General features: G+C 39.0%; 1 long non-coding RNA gene across 2 annotated transcripts in view; it reads left to right on the top strand.

Annotated features, from left to right (window-relative positions):
• Nucleotides 1–18,817, top strand: part of LOC134338337 (uncharacterized) — a 128,956-nt gene that overhangs the window by 44,547 nt on the left and 65,592 nt on the right. For both annotated transcript variants that reach the window (XR_010016211.1, XR_010016210.1), the window contains exon 2: nt 11,763–11,816. This is a non-coding gene — a long non-coding RNA (uncharacterized LOC134338337). The remainder of the gene's footprint in view (nt 1–11,762; nt 11,817–18,817) is intronic.

The raw sequence follows: 18,817 nt of genomic DNA, 5'->3' as shown, positions 1-18,817 counted from the left end.
AATAAATTCATTAAATAAGAGAAAATGCTGTTACGGAACAATTAATGTATGGAATATATCTATATAAATTTAAAGTGGTATTTCGGGTTCGTACTGCTTTCTCTGAATTTTACACTATCTTGATCTCCAAAGAGACGATGAAACAACCTCTTCCTTCTCATGAATCTCTAGGACTCCTAGATAATCACTGTTTTAAAGACAAATCGTATGTCCTACCCAGGCAGTTGAAAGAGAAATTGGATGGTGCTGGAAAACATGATTCATGTGTAATCCTGTACGAGATAAAAATTTGTGCTCAGACCATTACCGTAATCAGATACTGGCACTATGTGTTGTAGTATATTGGTATTGAACTGCAAAGGGTTACATTTTGCTAAGAATCCATGTGGATTGGTTAGATGTGGGATCCAGATGTGTCAAGTCAATGACATGAATGGCACGCAGTCGGCGTAAAGGACAAAGGTGCCCAAGTGCCATTTCTTTAGAAGACAAACTTGCACATTGATTCTACTCCAAAGTACGGGGAAGAGAATGGTCAGCAAACCTGCAGCATAACACTGGAGAGCAGGTTTTCAATGGCATGGCAGAAATGAAGATTCAGAATGGTATATAACTTGTGGTTGAATTCTTAGGTATACCATGCCATTGCAGCCCTTTTCTGCTTCTAGACAGTAAAGGTTTTCCAAGTACTGTGAAGAAGCCTGGTGTCTTAGTGTTTTACGTACATTTTCAGTATATTTGCCAACTATAATACGATTGTAAGTAATCGAGAGATGCTAATTTGATTCTGTTCTTGGAGTTATTTGTGCCCAACACTTAAGGGATTGGAACATTACCTGCCACATATCACCCAGGGCAGAGTGCTGTCCAGATTGTGATTCATTCAGTTTTGATGAAGGGTCTCAGCCTGAAACGTCGGCTGTCCATTTCCCTCTATGTATGCTGCCTGATCTGCTGACCTTCTCCAGCATTTTGTGTGTGTTGTTCTGGATCTCCAGCATCTACAGTATGCATTCAGATTATTTCATTGTCATGCATCTGAGGCCTCCTAATGGAAGTGAAGAGTGATTATTTGGTCTCTTGTAGCACTTTCAGGAAAGACCTTTTATCACTACCTCCTTCCTTCTCTTTGTTCTCCTGTGTAGCACAACACACCATGAAGAAGTGAGAGATTCTTGGGAACATATCTGAGGCGGATGCCTAAGTGTTTGCTTGAGACCCCCTCATATTGGTCTCCTATACATGGTGTGCAGTGTATCTTTTATTGTAGAGTACTTATCTGTTATTCTTGAACCCCTGACAGGAATGAGAAGCCAGATGTTTGAGAAGTCCCTTGTGGCCCAGCAACTTCCTTTTGGCTGTTACAGCTGCAAGAGTATGGTGGGCACAGCTGAATTGTTCAAACTCTCGAGTAACTTTGATAATCCATGCATGTGGTCTGATAAAAGAGCATAGAGCAGAATATGAATGTCTAATCTTTGCACTCGCTCTGTAAGTTCACACATGCATAGCATCTACTCAGAAAGTTGTCTATAGTAAATCTGAGAGTGACATTGGACATGGACAGGCGATGCAGGACAAGTTGAATTGCTTATTTTAGTGTGCAGTAGTCTATTCTGATGAAGTCACTTTAGATGGTTTCTGTTAACTGCAATAAAACTCCAAAAATGTAGCATCTTTGGTAACGGATTTTCCAGATGGATGTTATTCCTTCAAGTACCCAAATACACTTTTTGTTTATTTTACATGTTACTTGGTAGGATAATATATTTTCCAATAAAGCTGGTGAGTTAAAGGGGGTTGGGGAATATAAAAGCACCCTTGACCCTGGCTCCAGTGACAAACCTACCCATCCACTCATGTTCCCGTTCCCTGGTGTTCCAGACTGGCTCTGGTCACACACCTGACCCACACTCTGGTTCTGCCCACACATCCTGCTTACAAGCTGTGCTCCCGCATTCATGAGTGAGCCAGATGTTCCTAACTAACAACCGGATGTCAGATTATCAGTGTTTTACTGCACCTGTTTCAGTTTCTGTGCAATTTTGGCCTTCTAGTTTTATTTAGTTTTAAATGGTGGGCACACAATCTAGGAAGTTTTTATGAATAGGCAAGCTGGTGACCACAGTTTTGATTTGTCCAGCAACCCAGACACAGCACCACTCCATTTTGTTAATGCTCTTTAAAAAGTATATTGTGAATAATATTTACCTATTGTTTCTGTTATGTAGATTTTGATTTCAAGTTGTCGCCACAGTTTACATCTGCATATCCTATCATTATAATACAGTACTTTTGGGTGTTTGAAAGTATTCTGATCACAAGAAAAGGTTGAAGTCCTGATGAAGGGTCTTGGCCCGAAGGATCAACTGTTTACTCTTTTCTATAGATGCTGCCTGGCCTTCTGAGTTCCTCTAGCATTTTGTGTGTGTGGCTTGGGATTTCCAGCATCTGCAGATTTTCTTGTGTTTGTGAAAGGACATAAAAATTCCAGTTGTGTTTCATTGTCTACTGGCGGCTGACTGAAAATTCACTGGTCAAAATTTATCTTACCTTGATTCAGCATCCTGTAAAAACCTCATCAGTAATGAATACAGGAATAGATGATTCATCACAGCAAGAACTGACTTCACTCAGACACTAATGAGGGCTGGTTCAGACTTATCAGCAACCGGCTGATTAAACTTACTCAGTTCACATCATTTAACAGGTCCACTTAACTCTTAATGAAAGTAAAACGTTAGACGCTGGAAATCCAAAATAAAAAGAGAAAATACTATGAGCACTCGACAGGTCAAGTAGCATCTGTGGAAAGAGAATCTGTTACCAGTTCACGTCTGCAATAGAACATTTGAAATAGGAGCTGGAGTAGCCCATTTCACCCGTTGAGCCTACTCTGCCATTGTATAAAATCACAGCTGATCAGTTCCACCTACCAGCTCCCCCCCGCCGTAATCCTTAATAATCTCTGCAATGCAAAAATCTATCTGTGTTTTAAATATATTTATAGAGGTAGTCTCTATTGCTTCCCTAGACAGAATTTCACTTATTCAATACTCTCTGGGAGTACTCCCTTCAAAGGCTCTGGACCTGAAATTTCCAGTGAAACGTTAACTATTCTTCTTTCACAGATACCATCTGACCTGTTGAGGCTTTCCATCTTCACTCTTAAATATGAATCATTGCCTTAAACTCACATGCAGGTATTTCTTATTTTTATATGATATTTATTACATGATTTAATTACTAGTACAGTATACTTTTTATTTTATTCATTCATGGGATGTTGTGGTCGTTGGAAAACAAGGCTACTAATGGCATATTTCTAATTCCCGTTTAAAGGGATAGTGATTGGACTGTTTTGGATCGATTTCAAGAATGTAGCAAGTAACATAGATAATTTAAATTCTTAGACCACTGCAGTGAAAATATTCTGCTGTTTAGATCCAGCAACAATGAAAGAGTGAAAGTCTGTTTCCTCAACAAGAGGAATTGGAGTTGGTGAAGGGTCTGCTCGCCATGTCCTTCTGGATGGTAGATTTGAAAACAGAGATGGAAAACCTCAACAGGTTAGGTAGCACCTGTGGAAAGAGAACATTTCAGTCCAGGGCCTTTGAAGGGACACAGATGTGAACTGTTAAGTTTCTCTTTCCACAGATGCTACTTGACTTGCTAAGTGTTCCCAGCATTTTAGAGTTGATTTTAAATTAGTGCAGTATAATTTAAAACTGGTACACAGCTGGTAGAGGAAGTAAATAGTTAAGATACGTAACAGATTCTTCCATTGAGTTTTCTTTGAGTATATAATCAGAATGGATGTAAAGATGAGCTAGCTGTAAGGAAATTAGTTACTTTCAACCTTATCTCTGGTTGCCCACTGTTGACCATTGATAATTAACAGGATTAGAATTTGATCAGTAAAAGTCCATCTCAATCTGTGATAATCACCCAGAGAGCTCTAACTACACTAAGGGCAGCAAAGAGTGCTTTGTCCTGGTTGCTGTTAGGCTTCATAAAGGTTGTTGGAGTTGAACTTATCAGGGAGAGAGTTTATGTTTGGTGTCTGATGATGTGGATAAGATACTAAACAAGTACTTTGCATCAATATTCACCAAGAAGAAGAACATGGAAGTCAGCGAAATCAGAGGGCATGCAGCGTGCCAAGGCATTTTGAGAACAAGGAGGTGGTGCTAGGATTCTTGAGGAGCATTAAGATGGTGACTCCTCAGAGCGTGATAAAATATTTCCTAGGCAGTTGAAAGATGCAAGAGATGAGATTGCTGGGGTCTTGATGAAGATCTTTATATTCGTGCAAACAACAGACAAGATCTTGGAGTACTGAAGAAATGCAAATATTGTCCCTCTTATTCAAGAAGGGAAATAGAAATAATCCAGGAAGTTATAGGCCACCGAGCCTCACATCAGTGGTAGGGAAGCTATTGGAAAGAATTCATAGGGATTGAATTTACATGCATTGGAAAACCATGGCACAGATAGACGGTTAGCATGTCTTTGTGTGGAGCAGGTCGTGTCTTACAAACTTGGTTGAAATTTTTAAGGAGATGATGAAGCTGATTGATGAGGTGGTGGTTCCTACTGAAAGATGGTATAAAGGCAAGTGAGTACATGGGATGTCAGGAAGAGTAAGCGGAAGGGGATGAATGGGGTCTGAAATACCAGGATATGGGAGAAGAATAAAAAAAACTTGAATACTGAAAATAAGACATACAAGGCTGGAGTGGAGAAATAGTTGAATTAAATTCAGAATACTCTAATATGCCAAGTCAGAAAAATAAGATGCTGTACCCCTAGTTCATGTTTGGCTTTATTGGAATACTGTAATAGTAAAAAGACACAAACATCAGTGTAAGGTATAGATTTAAAGTACAGGGTAATTGAAGAATATCACCCTTCCAGACTGAACAGAAACATCTGCAAGGGTTTCATCCAATGTTTGGTTAGCTTCGTGCAATGTATAGGAGACCATTGTGTCCTTCAAGTGCAGCATAATAAATTAACCTGAAAGAGATCCAAGTAAATTGCTCTTTCACCCAGAAGGTGGTGGGGTGGGTCTGTGTGTGTGTGTTGGGGGGGCGGTTGAGTCTCTGGCTGGCAAGTTGAAGTCGTGTGCTGCATCTGGTTTTGTGGGAAGATGCTGTAATTAATGGTGAGGTTGCTGTGGAGGTGAAAGAGTAGATCGTAGTAAATTGTGGCTCTCTTCCCTTTTCTGGTAATTTCAGATATCCTTTGTTATTTTCCATTTGTACCACCCTTTGTGACCCATTCCGTGTTCCTGAGCCTTTACTGCCAACTTTCAGCAGTTGTGTCATTCGTACTTCTGTAGCCTTATCATAATCCTTTTTTCTTTCTTCACCTCTCTCCCTACCTCTGCAGTTTAACATTTGTTTTATTTCTCACTTTAGACAATGATCATGAGAGGCCTTTGACCCATTTCCCTCTCCACAAGTGCTGAGCTTTTCCAGCAGTTTCTGTTTTAAATTACAAATTTCCAAAATCTGCAATATCGTGCATTTGGGGTGTAAGGGGAGGTGTATCAGCAGTCTCGTGTTATAGGTGATGATGGTTGGGCAGACATGACATGCGGATATTTACTGTGATCAAATCTTATCATGGGTTTATACAAATGGAAATCAACAGTATAGCCTTTATCAGCCATCCCCACTCCAGACTCTGTACTGGAGAGAAACCCATTTATAAATTAGCTGAAGATAACGGGATGAAGGACACAGTAAAACTCCCCCGTAGACTGAATAAGGTTTACAAAACACAAAAAAGAAACTGCTGATGCTCAGTATCTGAAATGAAAATAGAAGGTATTTAAGGTACTCGATATTAGAGACGGCAACTGTGCTGGGAGGAAGAGAGAGCAAGAGTCTGTGTTTCAGCTTGATGACTCTTCATCAGAACTCCAGGGATGGAGCGCCACCCTATGCCACTGACTACCCTAACCTCCTACACCTCTTCACCCCCTAACTCTCCTTCCTCCCTCCCTGGGCAGCCGAGCTGCCATGGTTCTGCAGGCCTGCTGAAAGTGCACTCACAAGAGGATCCCTTTTCCTATCAGCACTCAGACTACCTTCTGGCTTACCTACCTTAAAGAAACCTTTTAAAATTTCCCCACTTTGTCTTTGAATCAGATGCCATTTGAAGACATCAGGTGTCAATCTCTTGGCTTTTACTGACTGAAACTCCTGTTTTCCTTTAATATTCACTGGTGTTTGTGACATTGATCGGCCTTATTTCTGGCGGTGGTGAGACAGCCTACAGAGGAGAGGTTAACACTCTTGACACAGTGGAGCCAAGGTAACAACGTCTCCCTCGATGTCCAAAAAACAAAAGAGCTGATCGTGGATTACAGGAGAAATGGAGACAGGCTCGCTGCAATCAATATCAGTGGGCCTGCAGTTGAGAGGGTGAGTAGCTTCAAGTTTCTTGGTACACACACCACCGATTATCTCACCTGGACTGTACGCACTGGCTTTGTGGCAAAAGAAAGCACAACGGCGTCTCTTCCACCTCAGGCAACCTAAGAAGTTGGGCATGAACCCCCAAATCCTCTAGACCTTCTACAGGGGCACCCATGAGAGCATCCTGACTGGCTGTATCACTGCCTGGTACGGGAACTGCACCAACCTTGATCGCTGGGCACTGCGGAGAGTGGTACAGACAGCCCAGCACATTTGTGAATGTGAACTTCCTTCCATTGAGGACATTTACGCAGGAGGTGCATAAAGAAGGCCTGGAAGCCCATCGAGGACACCAGTCACCCCAACCGTAAACTGTTTCAGCTGCTTCTGTCTGGCAAACGGTACCGCAGCATTAAAGCTAGGATCAACAGGTTATGGGACAGCTTCTTTCTACAAGCCATTAGACCTAAAAATTCACATGTCTGTACATTGTGACAGTCATAACATACAGATTTTTACTCCCTCATGTTGTGGGATGGATGTAAAATTTAAATAAATAAATTCATGCTTTTCTTTTTATGTAAGCGAGGTTCTGTATCTCCCTTTAGTCAGTGGAGTTTGCTTCCTGACTGCCATTGAAACTCACTGGGGCTCCATTTTCCACCTGCCTATTAAACTCAGGCAGGTAGCCCCATGAGATCCTGGTCCACACTGGAAGGTGAGGGGAGGCAATTCATCTAAAAGGCTGGCACCATTGCCATTGCAACACAGCCTCAGTACCACACAAGAGCTTCAATCAAAGATATCTGTACTCAATGATGTGGGCACAGACCAACAACCTTTTGTTATTATTACCAAATGATTTTCTATTGGAAAATGATACAATACAGTGTTCAGAGAAGTAAAAATATACATATCACCTTGTGTATATGTAGTGTATAACTGTACCAAATTCTGCTTTATAATACTTGACACAATAGCTAGTACACAGTGAATATAATATATAACACACTCTACTATACAATAACCCTTCAATACTTACCATAAGAGTACATTATATTGAGCTCATTCATAATCAGTGAACAGACTTGTAAATTTTGTAAAAGGAATTGAACAATTTAGGCTAGAAATTGCTATTGACAGCGTTATCAATTTAACCTCTCATATCCTGGCATCAGTCTTCTAAACTCTCCTTTTTAACCTGTGGTTACCTCTTCTGATGAAATAGAAAATGTGGAATGAATTTTTATAAGGTGTTCATGATTTCCAGGCTTCATTTGTTTATTTCACACAGCATGGTGCACAACTGTGATGATGGTTCACCCCATCCCACAGTTTAAATTAATCTGGGAACTGTGAGCTTACTAGCACTGTAAAGCATTTCCCTAACTCCATTAGCTAATCAATCATTTGGTATAATGTTACTTGAGATTGAGTTGTATTCCAAAGGTGATATTTTCACGAAAGTAGAGATGCGAGTGAATTTCCATAGTGAATTGATTTCTACATGTACCTGTACTTTAATGCAATTCTTAAAAAGACAGGTTACTTCTGTAGGTATTTATGTGTCAACCATCTTCAGTATATTTGCTCTCCACACCTACTTTCTCATGTTGAGAATCAGCAAATTACCGTTTGGATCTCTGCTTAGAGCTCATCAACATTATCTATTCTTAAATTCTCAGGCTATTCAGCTCTTATAATTGGTCTTGGAGTTTTAAAGCATACATTGTTTTCTATCAGATCTTTTTGCACCAATATTATTTTTGAAGATAGAATGTCCAATATTCAATGTTATAGTTTTGCTCAATACTTAAGGATAATTAAGTGAACCTGGTTTTGGTCAGTCAATTCCACCACAGATCCAAATAATAGCATGATTGACCTTGTGCACTGGTTTGCTTGATTGTATGCTTTGAAATACCCTTTCACATATAAATCAATTTGGTTTACCTATTCCTTAGCACATTCACTCAGTTGGCCTAGATCATTTTGAATCTGTTCAAGTTCACCTGAGCATATAATCTACTGTATTTACATCGTTATCAGAATATAGCAGAGAATTTCTGAGTTACAGGGAATCTGAATTTAGGGGTCATATAGAAATATTACTAATAAATCCAGTTAGAGAAGCAGAAGAAAATTTTTATTTACAGAATAATTACAATATGGAATCTAATGCCCTGTGAAATCTTTTTTTTTTGCATTGTAAAAGGAGCTGGAAAAGTACTTGAGGGAGGACAGAATAGAATAAATTGATTAGAGTATGATGAGCCTTAAAGTGAATCGGAACACTGGTGTAGACAAATCTTTTTCGAAACTACATGAGAACAAGCTTGGTTTTACCATTCTGCATATTAGTGTGACAAGCAAAATCCCAGAGTCATCTCAGTGGTCATAGCCGCATTTCTCAGGCACAGCTTCTTTTCATCATTACCTTCTGTTTTGTATTGCCAAGCCAATTTTCAGCCCAGTAGGGTTTCAGTTCACCTAGTTTTTTTGCCTTCAATTTAATGAGCCATAAAAGCTTTGCATATGGAAATGCGTTCAAAGTTGTCTGAAATCCAAGAAAAAAATATGCTTACTGGATGTATTCATTCACTGATTTTAGTTAGCTCCCAGTGGAATTGTTAATAGTAATGCCTTTATAAAATCACGCTGACTCATGTCTGCGGAGGCATCCTGTTAAAATATTAGTGAGGAATTATCACTGCCAAAGTTAGACAAACTCAAAGTTCTTAGTTAATCTGTCTCATTATTCTTTCTAAATTTGGGTACTGTAATTATATACAATATATTGTATAAAGAGACTAGGTGGAGGGATTAGCCCCTTCTGCAGTGGAACAACAACCATACAAGAGGGGCAGAATGAAGATGAGCAGTTTCAGGAAGTAATATTTGAATTAAAAAGCTAAGCTTGAGATTCAAGCAGCCTGTAGATTATCGAGAGGAAAGTAAAAATTTATTAAGTTTTGCATTGTGTATCTGTGAGCTCACTGTCTAGACAGACTAGGAAAGAAATTTAGTGGCAACTAAAAGAATGTTTACTGTTGGAGCATAAGAGTATCTTTAAATTAAAGCTTTATGAATGTGTATATCTATGGCATCTTATCCAGGTGTTTGTTCAATATTTATTCTTTGAATTTCCTCATAGCCCTCAGCGTTTACTTTTGCCAGTACTACACACATCCAAGCCAATTTGTCCAAGATATTTATCACAAGGAAGACATTCAACATTTTTAGTACTATATGGTTAGATTAAAACATTTCTTTAAGATCCTGTAGTGGTTTTAATTATGTCATCAGAGATAAAAGTCCTTTCCATTGTTCATGCCCACTGCTACCAAGTGTGTTGTAGATTCTGTATATTCAGAATAGCTTGGGATGGTGTAGTCCATCCACCCTTTCATCAAATTTGAACAGAACTCATCCTTGTGTACTGGTAAGAGGAAGGGAAGAGAATATGGTTTGAAATTATTTCTGAGAATAAGTAATTCATTTTGAAGAAATGCTGTCCGCAACCCTGTTGGTATGGTGTCAGTACGGTTTTTTTTCCCTATACAAGTTGGTATAATTGAAGTTGGGAGATCATTGAGACACTGTTTCATGTGCCACCATTGGATAAAGAGAGACCTTCAAAGTCCATAAAAATTGGAAAAATGTACTCAGATTCACTTCAATTAAAATCGAATTTCAAAGCAACAACCTTATTTTAAGCACATGGAAGTTATCTTTTTAAACACATAAAACACCTGAGATAGTGGGAATGTTACAATCTCCCTTTTACAAAAAGATTAGAGGTACTGCAGATAGCGTTTGTTTAAAAAAAATTGAAGATTTCCTAACTCCACTTCTGAGGAAGAGTCACAGATGTCCTGGAAAATTGGTATCTTTGTACTTTTCCAGCAAAGTTTAGCAGGATTGTGAGTAAACTTTAAGTAGATTCTGTTGTGCAACTACTGCAAATTGTCACACCATAGATAATTCATGGGATTTTTTCCAACTCTAATTTGTCACATTTTTGATAAAGTAGATTATTTTCCTGAAGCTAATTACTCAGGAATGATTGAACAGGCTGGAGCATTTTAATCAGGAAAACAATAATCCAAAAAAGGCATTTAGAATTTTAGAGTCCCAGTGGGGTTGACATGTTAGAAAATATATCCTTTTGTGTGCAGTCCTATACTCGAGGTCACAGCTACAAGGAAATTGTTAACAAATCCAGTGGGTTTGTTTAGTGCCATAAAACAAAATTGCTGGAGGAATTTAGTGGGTCAGGCAGCATCTGTTGGGGCGGAGAGACTGGTCCTGATGCAGGGTTGTGACACAATGTTTACCATCCCTTTGACCCAATGAGTTTATCTGGCAATTTGTTTCTCACTCCTGATTCCAGCATTTGCTGTCTTTTGTGATCATACAACTTAACGCATGGGTACCTTTCCAAATGTTGGGAAATCAGAAGTGGTAGGAAGAATTAATAGTTGCTATTAGCATCTCATGCAGGCAATTTGCTGAAAAGTTGATTCTCTGTTCTGGGGTTATACGTGTTTTGCTTACCAGACAGACAAATTCCAGCAAATATGGCAGGCTTTTGATCCACTGTTTTCTAAAGACCGACCCGGTTTGACCATTCCCCACTCTTTACTTGAGCCTCTGCAAATTGTGTTCCTCTAGGTGTCTACAAATTTGAGCTAATCTCTATCACAGAGAAAATCCTTCCAGACAATTATGAAACATTATGAAGAGATGAAATGAATGCCTTAAAACCCGCACTATGGAACTGTCTGTGCAATAGTTGGTTCCAGCTTATGGAAGGATGAATTCATATCCTGAGTCTTGTCTGGATATTTCTGTTGCAGCTGGAATACACCTCCCTGTTGATGAGCTTTGTAGCTGAAGGATAAAGCAAAATGATGTTATGACTATGCACTGCTGCTGATGTGCAATCCAATAGCGAGGCCTCAGTACAGCTAAAAGAAGCAGTCTGTGTAATGTAATTACTGTGCTGACGAGGGCTGTGATGCAGGATTAGGTGCTATATACAGTACAGAAACAGCTCAACACCCCAGTTGCACTCAGCAGCATAGGTGGGCGAAGATGCTGCTTGTTGGTCAAAATGATGCCTAACTTGTTTTTAAGTGCCTCTGACGAACAGGATTGAAGAAAAAAGATTACTTATCGGCAGAAGCAGATTTGCTAATTCTGGTTACCTGCAAAGCATGTGATGACTTGATTCTTGTAGATCTGCTTTATTTTAATAAGTGGTCTAAAGAAGATTATTTTTAAAGCTTTTTTATTTATCTCCTTCCCCATTCCCTCCATTCCCCTTTGCAGGGCAGTGCCCCTCTGCGTCTTAATCTGCGTTTTCAATGTCCTTGGAGTTTCAAGGTAAGAGCTATTTTCCATAAATATAAATTTTTAAAGTGTAGCCTTTTCTAGAAATGTGATTTGTTCCCATTTACCAAAATAACGAAGCCATATGGTTTGTTCATGAAGGTGTTGTCCATTGTCCCGCAGAGTTAAGGTTACTCATGAGCATTAATTTGAAGAAGTCGGTATATTAAAAGAGCAGCGCTGACCTAAATGTAATGCAGGAGCAACAGTATGAGGTTGAGCCATTTAAGGTCAAAGGAGTTGACAGTGTTTTGATTGCCATATTCCAATGCAGTTGTTAGATATTCTGTTAAGGGATTGCCTTTCAGGCTGGTTGCTTGTGTCTTGTGGGTGGATATCTGATGTTGTAACATCACAGTCATACTTTCAGTTGTGGTGCATCAGCTATAACTCTCCTCCCATAGGAAAACTGGAGTGCTTTTCTCACCATCAAAGCACTTTTTAAAATGGGGGCACTTGCCATCATGTGAAGACTAGAAGACATAGGGTCAGAATTAGGCCATTTGGCCCATTGAGTCATTGATCATGACTGATTTATTATCCCTTTCAACCCCATTCTCCTGCCTCCTCCTGTAACCTATGACACCTTTACTAATCAAGAACCTATCAACCTCTGCTTCAAGTATATCCAATGACATGGCTTCCGCAGCAGTCTGTGACAATGAACTCCACAGATTCACCACCCTCTGGCTAAAGAAATTTCTCCTCATTCTGTTCTAAAGAGATGTCCTTGTATTCTGAGACTGTAAAGAGAGGAACTCAATAATTAAGGAAACATCTCCCATTCTCCAGCTTAATATCTGTTTTCTCCTTTTCGCTGTCATAAGTCAGCATGTGAAGGTCCTGATGGTGATGTTATCATTCCCTCTGGCATTGAAGGAAATTTTGGAATATTTTAGAGTTTAAAAAATTATAGATGTAATTTTTTCAAGCATCCTGGAAAGAACAACAATGTGAATGAACTAAGAAAACACCAGTAGATGGTGCTTTAATCTGCATCTTATAAAAAGCCACTTTATTCAACAGTGGATTTATAAATGGAGGATTAAAAGTCATTCCTTCTGTTGGTAAAGCCACATGAAGTCCTCTAAATAGAGACAAGCAAACTATCTATTGATCAGTTTTGAAACAAAAACTAATACTCAGGATTAGCTGGTAAACCATACAATTGTCTCCTTTCAACCTTCTTTTACCAACATCTTCATTTTTTACTGCTCCTTGTTGCAGATACGGTTTCCTTTTCAGCAGCTCCAAGTGTTATTGCTTCCATTGCATCCAGCACACTCCCAAGTATGTGAATGCACATGCCCTATTAGTGTTTGTCTCGGCAGTTTCTCCTGAATAATATATTGGAAATAAAACCAGGTCATTGTCCGAAAACTTAAAATGTGCAGAATGCATATTCCCTTCATTTTTATAGGCTTTAGATCTGGAAAGTCATATAGCATACGTAATATTTGTGCTACAGGCAGTAAGTAGAACACCAATCCGTCCTTGTGTCCGTGACATCGATGGATCATTCAGATCTGCCTATGCCATCAGCATTTTAATTTAAAAATCTATTTGAGTAGAACAGCTCCCCATCTGAAGTCCTTTACAATCAATGGAGCTCTCTAAAATATTTTTCACAATATATGATAGTTCATTGAGAGGTTAATAGTTAAGTGAAAGGGTTCATCCATTCATCAGAAGTAGGTTGGATAGTCTCCCTGTAATTGAAGAGACCTGATTTTATTGAAACAAATTGTATTGGTGATTGTATTGATGATAGCTTTGTTCAACATTTTAGTTCAAAGTAGATAAGCTCTGAATTATGGGGGATGGAAAGGAAGAAGTGTGAGCTCTTTCTTGTAGAATGTTAAGAATTGTACAATATACTGCTGAACCGAACAGACTACTTCCCTGTAGCAGATACTCCTGCACAGGTACTCTATATCAGTGCTGCAATGTTCACGGTTTTACCCTTTGAATGAAGCCTTAAACTAAATCTTGCCTACCAAACCTAGTGGTTCATGTGTTTTAATTAAAGAAAAAGTGGGCTGATCCAAATCAGCTGCAATATGTTGAACTTAAAGCTTCCTCGCTGGTTTTGAAATTATTCCGTGTCCTCATCTTTTTCTACGTCTGTGAGCTCTAAAACCTCTATTTCTGACTTACTGTGTGTTTATGATCTCCATTGGTATCCTTCTTGCCTCTCATGTGGTGACATGTCTCCATTTATGAAATACCCTCTCTAAACTTTAGAAGTTTCCTGAATTTGTTTTACTTGAATCTCTCCATTTTTCTAAGCTTTTAGGCTGAAATCAAAACTAGTTATGTTGAAAAACCAAAATAGCAATGCTAATTGATCTTTGTTATCCATAATTCATCTTTCGTGCTATTTATTTATTTTATGACTTGTATGTACTGTATTGTTGTCACAAAAAAACCAAATTTCATGCCATACAGTGTTGTTCAAAAGTCTCAGGCACACATATATACAGCTAAGGTGCCTAAGACTTTTGCACAGTACCGTATTTGTTAATGTGGAGTGGTGAGTGACTTTCTAACTCTGGTGGGAACAAAGGATGTTGGGAATGGTGAGGTGATGTTGGGAACTGCAGGAGGGGTGTGGGACAATTGGCAGAGAAGGAGTGCCAGGCGTGGTGGAGAAGTGGTTGAAAGAAAGTTCTATGGTCTGATGAAACTAAAATTGAGCATTTTGGCCATCAGTATAAACGCTGTGTTTGGCATAAGCCAAACACCACACATCATCAAGAACATCATCCCTACTGTGAAACATGGTGGTGGCTGCTTCATGCTATGGGAATGCTTCACTGTAGTAGGCCCTGGAAGGCTTGTGAAGGTAGAGGGTAGAATGAATGCAGCAAAGTACCTGGAAATCCTGGAGAAAAACCTGATGCAGTCTGCAAGAGAGCTGCAACTTGGGAGAAGATTTGTTTTCCAGCAAGACAATGACCCTAAGCATACAACTGAAGCTACACAGGATTAGCTTAAAAACAACAAAGTTAATGTCCTGGAGTGGCCATGTCAGAGTCCAGACCTCAATCCGATTGAGAATTTGTGGCTGTTCACTCATGATCCCCATGTAATCTGACAGAGCTTGAACAGTTTTGTTAAGAAGACTGGGGAAAAATTGCAGTTTCCAGATGTGCAAAGCTGATAGAGACCTATCCACACAGACTCAAGGCTGTAATTGCTGCCAAAGGTGCATCTTCTAAATACTGACTTGAAGGGGGTAAGAAATTATGCAATCAATTATTTTGTGTTTAATAATTGTAATAAATTTAGACCAATATGCAGGCATTTGGCTTCACTTTGACATGAGTCTTTTCTGTTGATCGGCGTCAAAAAAGCCAAATTAAATCCACTGTACTTCAATGTTGAAAAACAGTAAAACATGAAAACTTTCAAGGGGGTGGGGTGAAAACTTTTTATAGCACTGTACGTACCTGAGACTTGCGCAGTACTATAATGTCAGTAATAATGAACCTGATACGGATTCTGATGTGCAGGCAGATTCAATTTAATTTGCCATCATGTTCAGCACAGACATCACAGGCCAAAGGGCCTACTCGCGTACTTTACTGTTCTATACTCTGTTTATCAGCCATGTATTCAAAGCCTAATCACTGTTCTTTTCAGGAAAGACTGCTACAGTAATTCAGTTCATTAAAGAATTTGCTGATTGCATCATCATTTTGGACCATATTTCAATGTGTTCAGAAAAGCAATGTCAGCCTGGCTTCCAGTGGATTGATAGCATCCTCTTTAACTGTAGTATATCTGCTATAGGGAGAATATACCAACTGCTATACAGTATTCTGTTTCCAGACCTTGATTATGAAGTGTAGCAGGAGTTGATTAACTCAGTACCTAGCTGTCTGTTGCCCTCCTTCAAATCTCTGTAGATGTGGCATGTAATGGATTCTTTTATTGCTGTGTCACTGTCTTGTGCTTCCAACTAGATTCTGATTTAATTGAAAATGAAACAGCTGCAAGTACGGTGCTGTCTATTTTCAGTCACGTTCCATTTCAAGGTCAATTAGCATTGCTTGATATTTGTCAAAATGTACAACAGGAAGAGAACTTTTTACAAATGTGATTGAAAAGATTTGAAATGAATATAACATTTCAATTTAGCATTTATTTTTGGTTTACTTCTGAGTTTTTATGTCAACCTTTATATTACAGTTTGTGGCTCGACAGAAAGCCTGATGGAGGATGTCTTGTCTCTTGGTACTCAGCATCCATATTATCAGTTGTTTGAATAGAGTAGGAATAATGCTACCCAAAGAATTTATATTCCTAAGGCAGTGGTTATTAAGCTCTTGCATGGGGAAAAAAATCTAGCTGTTTACTTATAATGATTCTGAAATCTTGAGTTTAGATGAAACAGGATGTTAACTAATTGTTTGAGCATTCCAAGAACCCGTAAGAGGTTTGGAAGTCTCCTCAGTGCACACTTGTGGCTTGAATTGCCGAGGCCACCACATTGACAAAGATGTTTGTATATGTAGTCAGACAACTTGATAGAAGTCTTGAGTGCAGATTCATGGCATTGACTGGGTTGTGGATTGATAGAGATTGTTGTTGGATTGCTATTAAATGGACAAGTATAGTAGATCAACAAGGTGTATTTTTCTCCTTTGGACTTTATTCCTGGTATTGAGCTTCAGGGCAGTCTCCTTCCTCAGTTGTGCAGGAGGGTCAAGTTTATGTCCTGGTGTCTGACCCTTCAATGAGGGCTTCCAGTACAGTGTTCAAAAATCCTGAAATACTTTTTCTTCCATTTGTACTAGTCTTTATTGTTTACCTTTCAGATTTACATAGAGAAAGCTTGCTTTGGTTCGTGCACCTGCCTTTAATGGGTGCAGGCTGCCTTTAACCACTACTACATAGTTTTGAATGGAGCCAGTCACCATGATGGTGTGTCCTGCTAAAGCAACTAGATATAATCAGCAGTTTGTGTGAAGAAGACAGTATACAAAAAATGAAATGCTGTTTCTCAGGTTTGCACTGGCATCTCTGTGACAGCACAAGATGCTACAGATGATAGATCAGAGTGGAAATAGGATGAGGAATTAAAGTGACAGGCAGTGAAAAGCTCAAGATCATGGAAGCAATTGCTCCATTTGTGTTTGGATTCCCCAGTATAAAGGAGTCTACATTGCGAACACCCAAGGCAATACACTAGATCTTTTTACCCATCTTTTTCCCTCTGGGATTGGAGGAGATCCTTGCTTGACGTACTGTGCCTGCCCTCATACTCTGTGTTTCACAATGCCTTATTCTTTTATCTGTCTTCTCAAGTTAACTGCTCCTGTTCACTCATGAACACGTTCTTTACTGCTTATGTTGTTGGTCACCCCTGTTTTGCCCTATCAGAGACACCTCCCTCTTTTGTCTTCTTTTCAGTTCTGACAAGTCTCTGACCTGAAACGTTGGCTCAGTTTCTATTCCCATGTATGTTGCCTGACCTGATGGATATTTCCAACACTTTCAATTTTCATTTTAGATATCCAGCATTGGCAGGGATTTTTGATTATTGATATGTCTTCTCCAAATAGGTTCTGTGAAAATGATGGTTGGAGGAGTAAAAGAATAAAAGAACAAAATTTGCTAAATTTATCTCTATTTGAAAGAAAAACAACCAGACAAAAATAGAGCAATGAAAATCCAATTGAGTGAGAAGCCAAAAGGAAAATGCAAATGAAATTCTGAATAATAAACTGATAGATTAAAGAAAATATTAAAAGGTCAGAGCACAACAATTATTTCATCTTTGTGATACTAATAATGAATCACACAGTATGTTTTGCAGGATTGGCTTGCTAAATCCCTACAATATTTGTCCCTTATACCACTGCTGGTGCCAGAGTTTGCCTTCCTCTACCCTCACCTTTCCTAAAGAGACTGAATTCCTCTTGTGAATCAATACTATGTTGTTGCATGTGTTTTATCTGTCTCTTTCGCTTCCACTCTATGTATCCACATGATAAAAGGTAATCCTTTCCACCTTTTTGAATCCTCCCATTACAAGATACCATTTATTCTTCCTGTATTCATGCATTGTAGGGTATTTCATCCACTTGGATTCCTGCTACTACAAAATCTCTTATCTCCTGCATTCCCCCATTATAGATGACTCCAGCTTTCTCCATTTCTTTATCGGTAACTCTTTTGATATTGCTTATGTCATAGGAATATTTTCCAGCACTCTCATTTTAGCGTGTCTTTAACTTGCTGTATTCCTCTGTGTTGTCTCAATCTACCCACACTGACCTCACCAAGTCCCCAATCTTTGTCATTTCCAAAAGTGAGTTTTCCTCTGGTAGAATCACTATTGCTCGCTCTCTCTCTACCTGATTAATGTACCTCCATCCTTCCCTACAAACAGGAGTTTTCTCTCAATCTACTTCAGTCAATCTTTCCTCTCTCAATGAAGCTTCATTCTTGCAGCAACTACTCTGACAATTGTTAGGTTTCTGTCTGACCCGCAGCACTGCTGAAATGCCTAAAACTTGGGATTCATTGAGGAGAGATAGCCACTTGCTCCCATATAGTATATTGGCTCTTCAGTGGGTTACGCCAATGCTTCATAAACCTTTTTATGTTGTTTCAATCAAAATATTATCATATTCTTTCTTACTCCTTTAGGTTGCGATCTTGTTACTGGAATGCAAAACACCATTTATTTGATGTATCTTTTTTTCAACTATTTGCTTTTTCTCTTCAGTCTCTTTTAGGTGTATTCACAACTCCTCCACACCTGTCTTTCAATTCCAACCAATGGACGTTTTGCATTCTCTGCCTATCTCTTTTCTTACATTTTTTGCTTTTTTAAAATCTCTTTTTGACTAATTAAACTTGCGTTACTTGTGCTGTGTCAGTAGCTCACTCTGTGTAACCTGAAACATATTTGGTGTCCCACGGTGTAGAGCCAGACTGAAGTGATGCACTTAGTCGCATCTTGAGCTTTGGAAAATTATAAT

The sequence above is a fragment of the Mobula hypostoma genome, chromosome 27 (assembly GCF_963921235.1).
Source record: "Mobula hypostoma chromosome 27, sMobHyp1.1, whole genome shotgun sequence".
NCBI lineage: Eukaryota > Metazoa > Chordata > Chondrichthyes > Myliobatiformes > Myliobatidae > Mobula > Mobula hypostoma.
The sequence above is the reverse complement of the archived record's forward strand: the minus strand, read 5'-3'. Positions and strand labels throughout refer to the sequence as shown.